Source organism: Mirounga angustirostris, unplaced genomic scaffold (genome assembly GCF_029215605.1).
Source record: "Mirounga angustirostris isolate CCGP_5_RB_7025 unplaced genomic scaffold, mMirAng1.0.hap1 SCAF_1, whole genome shotgun sequence".
In the NCBI taxonomy this organism is placed as follows: Eukaryota; Metazoa; Chordata; class Mammalia; order Carnivora; family Phocidae; genus Mirounga; species Mirounga angustirostris.
Window position 1 is genome coordinate 28,246,409 of NW_026991709.1, and position 14,822 is coordinate 28,261,230.

A 14,822-nucleotide genomic window follows, 5' to 3' on the forward strand; every position below is an offset into this window, starting at 1 on the left:
TGCTGCCCTTACTGCCCTCCCTGATCCCCCCAGTCACTCTTCAATTTTGTGTTTTATCATTTACTTTTTAATATTCTGCTTTTATCACATGGGTCTTTAAGTAATATGCTGTTTAATTTTACTTTTTTGTAAAGTTTTATAAAAATGGTAGCATTCTGCATAACGTCTTCTGAGATTTGCTGTTGTTGTTCATTGTGGTTTTTTCGAAATTTATTATCGTATGTAGTTTGGGTTCATTTATTTCACTGCTGAGTAGTACTTCATTGTATGTCCCATTAGTAGACCTCTGGATTGTTGTTGCTGTTGGGTATTTTTGTTTGCTTGTTTTGTTTTTGGTATCTCTATATTGAGGTTGGTGTCTATCTGTAAGTTGATACAGATATATTTTTGCTAATGTCTGCATTCTTTTATATGTGTTCTAGTGCACACGTGTAAGACTCTAGAATATATACCTAAGAGTAGAGTGTAGAGAGTTGAGTATTATATGAGTATATTAATCAATTATACAAATGAATGCCAATTGTTTTCCAAAATCATTGGACCAGTTTATATACCACCAATAACAACACAGAAGCTCCCAGTGAACCAAATCATTGCCAAAACTTGGAAATCTCAGGCTACTTAACTTTTCCCAATATAGTAGCTACAAAACAATATCTTATTGTGTCTTCATTTGCTTTTCTGTGATTGCTGATGAGGTTGAACATCTTTTCATGTGATTACTCACCATTGGTATTTTTCTTTCATGAATTGCTTGTTTATGTCTTTTGTCCATTATATACTTAAAAAACTATGCATTAAATATATTTATTTTTTAAATTTAAGAAATTTTAAATAACACAATAAATAGGAAGAATTTTCCCCTGAAGATTTGATGTGATGCCTCATCACCCCTGAATAAATGAGTGTATATTTCCTACAAACAAGGACATTGTCCTATAAGCCACAATAAAGCCATCAAAATCAGGAAATTAACATTGATGCATTACTACCATCTAATCCTCAGATCTCATTCAATTTTCACAAGTAGTCCCAATAATGTCCCTTATAGCAAAAGGATCTAGTTTAGAAGCACAGCTTGCATTTTACTTGTCACATCTTTTCAGTCTCCTTCAATCTGGAACAATTCTTCAGTCTTTGTTTGACTTTCAAGACCTTGGCACTTTTCAAGACTCTACTGTATAAGCCACTTATTTTGTAGAATATCTCTTCCTTTAGGTTCTTCTGCTGTTTCCTAATGATTACATGCAAGTTATGAATATTTGGCAGGAATATCACAGACGTTACGCTGTGTCTTCTGTCTTTTCTTTGTATCTTGTCAGGTGATACACGATTTTCATTTTGACCCATTACTATTTATGTTAACTTGATTACTTGATTAAGATGGTACCTGCCATGTTTCTCTACTGTGAAATTACTCATTTTCCCTCTGTGTTTAATACTTACTTTGTGCAGAGGTACTTTAAAACTATGTGACTATCTCCTTCCTCATCAAACTTTCATTTAATTAATTAATTTATATCAGTATGAGTTCATGAGTCTGTCTTTTATTCAATGAGCTATCATCAGTAACTATTGTTACTTATTTTGATGCTCACCTTGCCCCGATTTAGCCAGTGGGATTCCTTTAAAGTTGGCTTCTGCATTCTTTTGACATGTCATTCATCAGTCATGCTGCTACTTCCAATTTCATTCCTACACTATCGAGTTTAATCACATTTTCTCCCCCTTTTTTTTTTTTAATATCCCCTTCTCTAACAGTAAGAAACTTGCCTATCATTAGCCTAAATTTATTTACTTAATTTGACCAGTTCCGCTGTATGTACTCAGGGTGCCATTGCACCCTCCTGCCCAAATTCTATTTAAGCTTTGAAGACCCTTCATGTGGAAGCCCCTTTCACCCTGTTTGGATTCCTACATTCCTACACATACAGCACAATGCATCTTTTTATGGGCACCCTCTTCCCCCTGATCAGTCGTTGACATCTGCTGTTAGATCACGGCTCTGCAGGTCCTGCTCAACCCACAGCACTCTGCCAAAGCTTGGACTCTGACCGCCACGCCTCACTGTTCCCTCCCTTCCTACACAGGTACCTGCCTCATCCTGCTCAGGCCCTCACACCCCTAATCAGGGATACTTTTTTGTATTTTGCCTATTTTTATTTTTATTTTATTTTATTTTATTTTTTTAAAGATTTTGTTTATTTATTTATTTGAGAGAAAGAGAGAGAGAGACAGAAACAGCATGACAGAGGAGAGGGTCAGAGGGAGAAGCAGGCTCCCCGCTGAGCCGGGAACCCGATGTGGGACTCGATCCCAGGACTCCGGGATCATGACCTGAGCCGAAGGCAGTTGCTTAACCAACTGAGCCACCCAGGTGCCCTATTTTTATTTTTATTTTAAAGATTTTGTTTATTTATTTGAGAGAGAGGGAGAGGGTCCACCTGAACATGAGCAGGGGGAGGAGCAGCAGGAGAGGGAGAGAATCTCAAGCAAAGTCTCCGCTGAGCGTGGAGCCCTACACAGGTGCTCGATCTCATGACCCTGAGATCATGACCTGATCTGAAGTCAAGAGTTGGAGGCTTAACCGACTGAGCCACCTAGGCGCCCCTGCATTTTGCCTATTTTTAAATAAAATATTATAGGATACCTACACGTGCGTACACAGACATATTCCGGGTACTATAATTTTTTTTGGCAATGTGCTTTGTGGTATTGTAGTTAATCTTTATTTTTCCTTATTGTATTTGTTGAGGAATGGATGTTTTTAATTATAATGTAGTTGAATTTATTAATCATATGCTTTATAGTTAACCCTATTCTGTGCCTTAAGTTTTAAGCCTTCCATACTCTTGAGTTCATGAAGATAGTCTCTTAGGTTTTATTTAAAAATATTAAAGACTTGTCTTCTCAACTTAAAATTTTAATCCTTCTGGAATTTATTTTTTACATGTTATATAGGAGGGGTCCAATTTCTCTTTTCCCCCAAATGAATAACCAATTCTTTCAGCACTGTTGAATGCTTCCTCCTTCCTTCCGTGATCTGCAACGTTGTGACTTTTGTCAAATACTGTTTTTGTTATATGCAAAGGTCTATTTCTTCTCCAGCAGTCAGTTTGTCTCTTTTCTGGAAGCACACTAACTTCTGTAGTACAGCTTTATAATAAATCTCAGTATAGGCAGCGCAAGTTCCCTACTGTATTCTGTTTCTGGTTGGAAGGCTTGTCTGTTTGGGCTTTTGCTGCTCCATTGTAAATTTTAGAATCAACTTATAAAACCTTTTGAATTTCGACTGGCATTGCATTAAAATCAGTTGAATTTGGGGGAAAATTGTCATTTTATGATACTGAGTCTGTCATGAATATGGTATGTCCTCCTATTTATTTAGGTTGTATTTAATGTCTTCTGATAAATTTTCAAGCTAATTTTTATTCTTTAGGTACATTTTTGTTGGATATTTTTAAAATGTTATTTTCTGTTTGTAACTGGTGAGTAAAAATGCAATTGATTTTTTTTAAGTGTGGTTTTGTTTGTTTTTTAAAGATTTTATTCATTTATTTGACAGAGAGAGAGAGAGCACAAACAGGGGGAGGGGCAGAAAGGAGAGGGAGAAGCAGGCTTCCTGCTGAGCAGAGAGCTGGATGTGGGGCTCCATCCCAGGACCCCGGGATCATGGCCTGAGCCAAAGGCAGACACTTAACCATCTGAGCCACCTAGGTGCCTGCAGTTGATTTTTTTTAAAGTGATTTATATTTACCCACAATGAACTGAACAGTAACATACCTGTTTAGATAAATGTTAGACATGCTCAAAAGCAAATAAACAAGATTAGAAGTCCAGGTTTTTACTCTGAAATTACTTTTGATATTTTAATAAGTCCTAGTTTAACAATCATCTTTTTTTTTAAATATGGAACGCTTCACGAATTTGCGTGTCATCCTTGTTCAGGGGCCATGCTATTCTTCTCTATATTGTTCCAATTTTAGTATATGTGCTGTCTAAATGAGCACAATGATCATCTTTTTACAGAGATTTATTGAGATACAGTTCACATACAATAAAATTCACCCATTTAAAGTGTTCTTTATAGTCTCGCAGATATACAACCATCAATCACCATCTAATTTTTGAACATTTTCATGACCCTAAAAAGAAACCCCATACCCATTATCAATCACTCCCCATTCCTATCCTTCCCACTCCCAGCCCTTAGGCAGCTATGAATCTATTTTCTGTTTCTGAATTTGCCTGTTTTGGACATTTCACGTAAATGGAATCATATAGCACATGTTTTTTTGTGACTGGCTTCTTTAACTCAGTATAATGATTTCCAAGGTTCATCTGTGTTGTAGCCTGTATCAATATTTCATCCCTTTTTTTGGCTGGGTAATATTTTCTTATTGAATGTATCACATTTTGTTTACCCATTCATCTGTTGATAGACACCTAGACTGTTTCCAGTTTTTGGCTATTATGAATAATGGTTATGAGCATGCATATACAGATTTTATATATGGACATAAGTTTTCATTTCTCTTCTATTTATACCTAGGGGTTAGAATTTCTGGGTCATATGGTAATTCTGTGTTTAACTTTTAAGGAACTGCCAAAGTGTTCTCCTTAGCGGTTGTACCATTTTACCCTTCCACCAGCCATATATGAGAGAGGCAAATAGTCATCTTAAAACTACTTTTGCATTCTCCAGAGTAATTGTTATACATTAGGTTTATTTTTAATTATGATTATTATTTTAAGTGATGGGAGAAATGGCAATTTATTTTAACATCGGATTCATTTTAAAGCAATTTATGATTCTATGTAGAATATATCCTTTTTTTTTTTAGTCTTATTGAGGTATAGTTTACATACCATACAATTCACCCTTTCTAAGCATTCAGTATGATGATTTTGAGTCAATTTATTTAGATGTGCAACCATCACCACAGGCCAGTTGTGGAACATTTACATCACTCCAAAGGGTTCCTTCATGCTTGTTGCAATTTCTATTCCCTTCTCCTGTCCCAGGAAATGATCTGCTTTCTCTCTAATTAATTTTGGCTTTTCTAGACATTTTACATATAAATGGAATCATATAAATATGTTTTTTATATCTAGCTTTCTTCACTAAGCATTATGTTTCTTAGGTATATCCTTGTTGCATGAACTATTAATTTCTTTCTGGTTTTTTTTTTTTTTTTTTTTTTGGTTACTACTTTATGCTTATCCCTTTACCAGTTAATGAATATTTGGGTTGTTTACAGTTTTTGGCTATTATGATTGATGCTGCTATGATCATTTACATACAAATGACATATGTTTTCATTTCTCTTGGTTCAACGATACCCAGGAGTGACATTGCTGGGTCATGTGGTTAAGTATGCTGTTAAGAAACTGCCAAGCTGTCTTCCAAAGTGGCTGTGTCATTTTATATTCTCATCAGCAATGTATGAGGGTTGCAGTTTCTCCCTGTCCTCCCAAACTTTGAATTTTTCAATTTTAAAAATAATTATAGCTATTCTAGTGAGTTGTGTAGTGGAATCTCATTGTAGTTTTATTTGCATTTCTCTATTAGGTAATGATGATGAGCATCTTTTTGTATGTTTACCAAACATTCATGTATCTTTGGTGAAATGTCTTCATAACTTTAGCCCATTTAAAAAAATTGTTTTATCTTCTTATTCTTCAGGTCTGAGGATTTTAATATGTTAGATACCATTTCTTTTTCATGTATATGATTTGCAAATATTTCCTCTTATTTTGGGGCTTGTCTTTCATCTAAATTATGTCTTTTGAAGAATTTGATGAAGTCCAATTTTTCCATCTTTCTTGTTTGTTTTTTAATGGACTGTGCCTTTGTTGTCATATTTAAGAACTCTTTCCCTAACCTAAGGTTACAAGATTTTTTCCTATGCCTCCTAGAAGTTTTGAAGTTTTAGTTCTATAATTCCAGCTATGGTCCATTTTAAGTTATTATTTTTGTATGTTGTGAAAGATTTACACTTGTCTATTTTTGCATGTGATTATTGACCTGTTGCAGCATCATTTGTTGAAATTCAAATGACCATGAATGTGAGAGTTTATTCTGGGCTCTATCCTATTTCATTATCTGTTATGTCTGTCTTTATGCCAATATCACACTGTGTTGGTTATTACAGCTTTACAGTAAGGTTTGAAGTTAGGTAGTATAAGTCCTAAAGCTTTAATCTTCTTTTTCAGAATTGTTTTGCATAGTCTAAATTTTTATTTAGATTTCATATATACATATATATGATATATAAGATACTATATGTGTGTGTGTGTGTGTGTATATATATATATATATCTTTCATATGTATCTTAGAGTCAATTTCATGTATATCTTAGAATCAATTTCTACCAAAAAAAAAACCCATGGGATTTTGATAGATCAATTTGGGGAGACTTGCCATCTTTTTTTTTTTTTTTTTGCTAAGAATGTTTTTATTTTTTTAATTTTAATTCCAGAATAGTTAACATACAGTGTTATATTAGTTTCAAGTGTACAGTTTAGTGATTCAACAATTCTGTACATCACCCCATGCTCATCACGACAAGTGCGCTCCCTAATCCCCATCACCTATTTCACCCATCCCCCCATCCACCTCCCCTCTGGTAACCATCAGTTTATTCTATATAGTTAAGAGTCTGTTTCTTGGCCTGTCCCTCTCTCTTTCTCTCTCTCTTTTCCTTACTCGTTTGTTTGTTTTGTTTCTTAAATTTAACCTTTTCTTTTCCAATTTATTTGTCTTTCAATTTCTAGTCTTATTGCAGTGAGTAAACTCTCTAGTAGAATGTTGAATAGTGGTGTCGAGAGCAGACCTCTTGCCTTTTTACCAGCATTTTAGGGCAGTAGGACAGAGCATTCAGTCTTTCACCATTAAGTATGGTGTTAGTTGTAGATGTTTGTCTCAGAAAGGAAGAGTTGTTTTCACACGGAAACAATCAATTATGTAATATACCTTATTAATAGAATAAAAGGACAAGAGCCTCATTAAGTATCTCGGTAGACTCAGATAAAAGAAAATCAGGGAAACAGAAACAAATAGTTTAAACAAAAGAAGAGGTAGAGGGAAGCTACTTTATGTAAAGTGATGAGGACAAGCTTCTCTGAGGAAATAACATTAAAAGTGATATCTAAACGACCTGAAGGTCCTAATCAGGCAAAGTGAACATACAGTGAAGGTTAGTTCAGCACCTGGGATTGTGCTTGTCTTGTTCACTTTATAATTCCAACACCTAGCACAGTGCCTAGCCCCCTTGAATTTGTTTAGCTTAACAGATAGATAGTTGAATGTCTTGCTTTCTTAGCATCACATTCATTTTACCGTATCTGTCATTAAATATTATTTGAAATTATATATTTTGATGATCACATAATATTCTACAGAAATATTGCATTTCTATAATTTTAACAGTTATTTAAACGCTGTTTTATTCATAGAAATGCTTCCTGTCTTCATGATCCAAAACATCTGGTAAATTCAGTTCCATTGACTTGGATTTAAGACTGATTTACTCATTTATTAATATAAGACAGTTTTAAGATATTAATAAATCTGTGAGTAGTTTCTTTAATATCATCTTTTGCTAACTTTTATTTAAATATTCTTTTAATTTATCTTTCATGTGATCATGTTGGCTCAAAAGGGTTAAAACAGGGCTTTAATAGAGACCAGCCATTAAAACAAACTATTCTAGAATGTGGCAAAATATCAGACACAAATTGTGGGCTCTAGATATTTTTCTCTTTACATGGAAAATATATACTCATGAACTTCATATACCATTGCCAAGTGTTCTGTACTACCTGAATTAAGACCATTGTAGGTGGGTTACACTAGAAAAGTCAGATGTTTGTTCCAGAGAACTGCCAACATCCCATCTTTGTTGCAAGTAAAATATACCAGAGTTTGAATTCCACTTTAAGCTTTTACTGGTATTATGATTTGGGGCAACTTAAACTCAGGTTCCTCATCTATAAAGTGGGGTTGATAATAGTCATCTCATAGGGTTGTTTTAAAGATCATATATATAAAGAGGTTAGTGGAGGGTCTGATACACACTAAGTGCCCAGAAAACAAGGGCTACCATTAATCACCTTTTAAGTCTGGTAGTCATGGGAGTGTTGGTAGGAATGCTAGCCATCAGGGTTCCTTATGCTTCAAGGCTTCATTAGCAGATGCTGACCAGCTTGTTAATAATGTGCCTCTGAAGATGTTTACTGATATTTTTGTGAGGAATTGGTCATTTTCTTCACTCAGTATACTCGGAGTTCTCTGGAGACTGTTTCTTGTCTGCACATGTCCCAAAAAAGATTTGGCCCCAAAGGTGGTATTTTAAAGTACCATTAAGTTAGATCTTTTGACATCAACTTGTAAGTCACTGTTTGTAGCATTCATAAATATAGTTATGGTTACTTTCTTTTACCCGCTTTAAAATAAAAGGTAATACTTTTTTTTTTTTTTCAAGAAGGAAAGAAATGCAACTGAAAACTGAACGATTAAATTCTACTTGAATTTCAGTGCTTTAATAGGTAATGTTGACAAGGGGCAAGATAGGGTTGCCAGGGTATAGCTTCTGAGGTTGGGCCCTGGGGATTTAGGAAATCCCTAGGGCCCCCAACAAATTCTAATAGGAATACTAATACGATTGCAAATGCGGTTATTTTTAAATTCACGTATAAATCACTGCCTTCTAGTTATAAATAATCAGAAGTGATTGTTCCCTATTCCTCTTAGAATTCCTGTCAGAATTTATAGTCAAAGCTCAATTTAAACCCAAGATTTGCAATTTGGGGACATGACACTTAACTGGCCTTGCTCATTGTCTGTTTCCTCTCTATAAAATGGAATAATGCCTTCTCTGCTCATTTCTCTGAGTTATGAAGATCAAATGAGGTCATGTCCATGAAAGCGCTTTGTAAAGCACGTAGCTTACTAATTATTACTCCAGTTTATCCTGTCAGACCTGCCCCTTTCTCACAACTGTTAGGTAGGTCACTGGTGGAGGTGACATGATAGCTCAGAACTCTGTAATGTGCACCACCTCTGAGGAGTCTTTCACTTGTACGAGGAAGCAGACAGTTGTAGACTGTTGGTATTTTTATACTTTAATTCATTTTATTTATTACCAAAGTAATGTTTATTATAAAGAAGCTAAGAAATATAAATCAGCAAAAAGGAAAAATAAAAATTACCTTTAAATGAAGAAATAATTGCTACATTTATTTTCATATACTTTTGAAACAAATTCAACTGCACTGAACATAAGGCTGTTTCCTATTTTTATCACTTAATATATGTTATATGGAATGATATGCTATAATTTTTTATATATGTTAGTGGCTACATAGTATCCTACCATGTAATATACCAGAATTTATTAAACTTGTGATTTTGACATTTATTGGCTGTTGTCAAGTTTTTTTTACTATTAGAAATAATGTATATTGTCACATCCTTATATCTAAATACTTGTATATATCCTCATTTTGTTTCTCATTAAGATAAATCCTAGACTTGGAATTGCTACATCAAGGGGCATGCAACATTTTAAGAAATTTAATATTTCATAGCTTTATTAAGTTATAATTGACATTCAATAAACTGCACATGTTTAGGGTTTATAGTGTGATCATTTTGAATATGTATACACCCATGAAACCATTGCCACAGTTAAGGTAAGGTCCTTTTGTAATCCCTCTTTCCTGTACCTTCCCGCCCCTCGATCCCCAGATAACCACCAAAATGTTTTCTTTCCCTGTGGATTACTTTGCATTTTCTACAGTTTTATGCAAATGGAATTACACACTATGTATTCCTTTTTGTCTGGCTTCTTGCACTCAGCGTAATTATTTTGAAACTCATCCATGCTGTTGCTTATATCAATCATGCATCCTTTTTTGTTGCTGAGTAGTAAATATTCCATTGTATGGGTATACCATAATTCATTTACTTACTGATAGGCATTTGAGTTGTTTCCAGTTTTGGGCTATTTAAAATAAAGCTACTTTGGAGATTGGTGTACAAGTCTGTCTATGGACATAAGGCATTTGATATTTATTACAAATTTTGTGCTAGAAGGTTTTTTGTAAAGAAAAAGCTTAATATGAAAATCTATTCTTCCTTTTTCCTTTTTAATTTTCTTCTTCTTCTTTTTTTTTTTTTTTTTTGAAATATACCTTTGGGAGGATTTAGAATTTTTAGATGTAACTTAATTGGATTAATTTGACAGAAACTTGAAATTAACAGAGGTTAACAAGCACATCCTAGCAACTATAAACCTTATTCACAGTTTGTCTTGAAACATCTACTTTGATCAAATGTATTGTCTAGAAAGCAAAAGTTACATAGTTTCCTTTAATGAATGATTCATATTTCATAAAACCATATTTCTCTGTTAAATGACTACTTCTACATTGAACTTGAACAAGAAAAGATACTGGGAAAAATTTACAGAACTTCACAAAAGATATTCCAGAATCTGGTTTTCCTTTTCCTCAGGTGCACACTAGACAGTAAGAGGAACAGGGAAATCTAAAGACTCCAGATGACATCAGCGCTACTTTTCAACAGCCTTCTCCATTTCCTTGCTCAGAAAGTAGAAACAGACCTCAGAGACAGATGGTGAGAATACTTTTCCTGACTTCTTAAGGCTTAATCATGGTGATTTTAATATATTTTCGAGAATCCTTTCTTAGTGATAAATTAGCTTGTAATCACCAGATTTATGTTTTGTGTTTTATCTGTGCAAATTATTTCATTAGGCACAGTGTGGTTTAAAACAAAAAAAGTGAATAGTGAATAAGATACAATCTTAAGGAATTTAAGGATAAGTACAGATAAATAAATTTAGTCAAGCAGTAAAAAGAGCTTAAATGCCATAAGAAAGACACAAAAAATATTCTTCAGAATTCAAAGGTGTAGATTACTTCTGGAGAGGGGGATTGGGAAGCTTGAAATCAGAAATAGTGTTTGCGTTGATGATACTTAATTTGTTTTTACCAAAAACCAGAGAAAATGAACAGTTAATATAAAACCTGAAATAGCAATCTGATTTCAGATAAAAAGTTAATTATTGTTTTGAGGAAAAATAGAAGCATGTTTGGTTATTGTGGGTTTATTATAGTCTAAGTCAATGATTACTTTTTGAATTATGTAAAATGGTTACCTCTTGTAAGGCAAATAGTATATAATAGTATATTAGCATTTCTGAGAAGTGATCAAATAGTCTGATTAAATTAACACAAGTAGGTGGGCGGTACAACAGAAAGAGATGGGTGAGTGGTTAATTCTACAAGGATTACCACTCCTGTTACCTAGTATAGCTACAACCTAAATGAATTTGTCATGTCTTAAGCTCTTGGACTTTGTGCTGCTTACGCTGGGCAGAGAAGCACTCCAAGTAAACTGGGAAAGGACATAGTGATTAATTATTGTGCTCATAATTAGTTGTGAAGAGTTCACTCTCAATTAGCTAGCTGAAAACTCTTGTTAGAAGAAAGCAGATAGGACATCCTAAAATTCATGGTGTTTTAATGGACCCTGATGTTTCTAAAGGGGGATGGCAACTTGGAGCCAAATTTGTTTCTTAGGTGTCATATGGTTGGCACAGTGATAATACAAATTCCTTTTTCTTCACTATTCTGATTATATTCAGAAAACCTAGTGATTAGGTTATTTAATCATTCTACTTATTTCTTATTTTAATCATTCTGTGTATTCTTTCTTGTCATTTAAGCAAGAAAATCTTTAAAACATCTTGTTTAATAAAAATTACAATTACTAATAATTATTTGGTTGCTAGTCATTCGTCACATATTCACATATTATTTTTTCCCCTAAATTAAGATTTTAAATCAACCACACTTTTATTTGTTAAATGCTGAGTTCTTTCATTCAGGTATAACTATGTGTTAATGACTGATAGTCTGAAATCTGTTTTTATATTTGATGAGCATCATTGTTGCTGCACCTTAATTCCCAACTTTTAATTTCGTTAAAATGAAAATTATAATCATGCATTTTCTTGTGACCCACAAGATATAATTAGTTTGTTGTTCTTAATTTGTCAACGCCCTTGTTTTACCAAGTACCAACCACCACTTATGACAGTTGGATAAATAAATCATAGATAGCCAGCTGGCAAATTTACATAGCCAATAAGTTGTCCTTGAAAAATGATCAAATTTAGATCTTTCTCCCAGATAGAAAAGACAGATTATTTAGAATGTACAATGAATAGTTTTGAAAGCATATAAGAATGAGCTATTCTTGATTATCATTTATGTATATTTAATTTTTTTTCAAGATTTAAAGTGAATTTGTTAAGTATATGTTTTCTAAATTATGTTTTGAATGAGAGTCCATGGTCAAATAAATTTGGCGAAGTTGTCATTATATGAAATATCTTTTCAGTAGGCATTCCATTAGCCAGCTATTGGATTCTCAGTTCCCAAAAAGAGGGCCTTATATAGACTAGTATTTGATAGAAAACAGTTGAAGACTCTGAATTAATATATTCCATGGGGTATTACTGTAGCTTGTCTGTCATACAGCTACACTCCAAAAACAGGTATGTCACTTTTTTTTTTCTTTAAGAGGGAGAGAGAAGGGGGAGGGGAGAAGGGAGAAGGAGAGAGAGAATCTCAAGCAGACTGCACACCCAGCACCGGAGCCCTATATGGGGCTCAGTCTCACGACCCTGAGATCATGACCTGAGCCAAAATCAAGAGTTGGACCCGTAACCCACTGAGCCACCCAGGTGCCCCGGTACATCATATTTTTAAGTAGAGTAATGTCCTGAATGAGAGGCCAAAGAGGGTGATTAGGAAAAAAGGAGTAGAATTTGAGTAAATGAATATTGCAAACCATATAGAGCCTGAAGTGTTTATAAAGCTTCTCAGTGCCTTAGGCCAGATTTCCTTTGCTCACTTGTCACCTCCTTCTTTTGAAAAAAAAAGTGGACATCCCATATAACTAATAAAATAAAATCACCTTTTTTTGTGTTTTTTTAGAACTCCGTATACTTTCTGTGCTCTGTTTCAGAGTGCAACATTTATTAGCTGATTTTGGAAATACTGATAATACAGAAAATAGTGACTATCTCAGGTAGAATTAGATAATTGGCCATAAATCAGTTTAGCATAAACACTTGAATATACTCATTTTCTCACTAAGTGGAATTTTTATTGTTGTATCTCATGAGTTCTCACTCGGAAGAGTTCTTTAATGTATGTTTTTTTCCTAGTTCAATTACATTATTGATAACTATTTCAATACACATGACTATTTCAACACACGTTTTAAGTGCTAGAACTTTCCTATCATATATAGAAGTATCTGTATGAAGAGACAACGGCCAGTGATTCAGTTGGTACTAACAGATTGGGTCACCAGGTTGGTAAAGTGAGTCTAGTCATCTACATGGAATGCCTTCCCCAAACTTTATAAAACATTTCTCAAAGTAATGTTTTTAATTAAGAAATAACACTTTGAGAGGCACTTGGGTGGCTCAGTCGGTTAAGCATCTGACTCTTGATCTTAGCTCAGGTCTTGATCTCAAGGTCATGAGTTCAAGCCCCCCTCCACACCCCGCGTGGAGCCTCCTTTAAAAAAAAGAAAGAACACTTTGAAAAAGTGTTTAAACTCCTACACCAGATAATCAGTTGAGAATGTGGTACTGGTGAAAGCAAGATCAATCCAGAATCTGGGTGAGTTATCTTAGTTGAAATTAATTCCCATAAACTAACTTGGCTTTCTCAACTGATGTTTCCCTGGCTTTGTGGACAACCTAGGCAAGAAAATTTGGATGATGGGCCCAAACGAAGCATTAATTTCCAACATTGCTTTTACCCACATTTTAATTTCCTTTCCCACAGCCAGCATCTTGTCTCAGAGTGCATTTCTCATCTAGAATGCCTGTTCTAGAAGCCTCCTTACTTATGCCTTTGTCTTCACAACCACCACATTTTCCTAAAACTTCCAATTTGCTTCTGTTACTTCTCTGATAAAATAATTCAGTGATCCCAGTAACATAACCACCATAGGAAAGTAACAGGGCTTCCTTAATCCTAATTCACTGTTACAATGGCAAACATTAATATAATTAACTTTTTGCTGAACTTGGTGTCATAAAGAATTGACTTTTTTAAAAGTCTTTTACTTAGTACCTTAATTGATACTAATATCATTTTGAGAGGAAAATTCCCCGCTATACCAAGCCTCCATGTCAACTCAGGTTTTTTTCTCTCCCATGAAAGGTTTCAAGTGAAATAATTAAAATAATTTTAAAATGTCTTGGTTAAGAGTGTCCATTCACTTTCTCTTCTTACTCAGACCCTGGTCTTTTTCACTTAAAATAACTGTAGTGAACCTGATATTGTCCTTGATTCTCTGCTATGTTTGCCCTTCAACCACATGGCCTGCAGTTTGCACATCTGAAATTAGTGTGATCCTAACAGTACAACTTACGCATTTTATTTGGATAACCAGAATTTCCTCATTCTAGATTAGAGATATACTAGTGGTTTTCAAACCCCATTTATTTTATTTATTTATTTATTTTTGCATTTACTTACAGAAAGATGGTTGATGGGGCGCCTGGGTGGCTCAGTTGGGTGTGTCTGACTCTTGATTTCAACTCAGGTCATGATCTCAGGGTCGTGAGATTGAGCCCCAGCACAGGCTCCCACACCGGGCGTGGAGCCATGCCTAAGATTCTCTCCCTCTCCCTCTGTCTCTCGCCCCGTCTGTCCCCTCCCCCCGCCACCATGTGGGCATGTGCACTCATGCCCCCCCCCCCTC

The 14,822-nt window shown here is 34.6% G+C and overlaps 2 protein-coding genes and 1 non-coding gene across 6 annotated transcripts in view; 2 read left to right on the forward strand and 1 right to left on the reverse strand.

Moving 5' to 3' along the window:
• The window catches only part of NRIP1 (nuclear receptor interacting protein 1), a 97,684-nt gene that overhangs the window by 37,826 nt on the left and 45,036 nt on the right, over window positions 1–14,822 (forward strand). For 2 of the 4 annotated variants that reach the window (XM_064580104.1, XM_064580105.1), the window contains exon 1: window positions 10,528–10,643. The exons of 1 other annotated variant lie outside the window; for it this stretch is intronic. The gene's annotated coding sequence lies outside the window, so the exon portion shown is untranslated. Of the gene's footprint in view, window positions 1–10,520; window positions 10,644–14,822 lie in introns of those variants that run through there. One more of the 4 variants, XM_054504123.2, reaches the window with a different exon arrangement.
• Window positions 3,904–4,010, reverse strand: LOC123834955 (U6 spliceosomal RNA). Its single transcript, XR_006788530.1, has one exon. It is a non-coding gene; the product is annotated as a U6 spliceosomal RNA (small nuclear RNA).
• The window catches only part of SAMSN1 (SAM domain, SH3 domain and nuclear localization signals 1), a 419,971-nt gene continuing 415,687 nt past the window's right edge, over window positions 10,539–14,822 (forward strand). The window contains exon 1 of the mRNA XM_064580112.1: window positions 10,539–10,643. The gene's annotated coding sequence lies outside the window, so the exon portion shown is untranslated. The remainder of the gene's footprint in view (window positions 10,644–14,822) is intronic.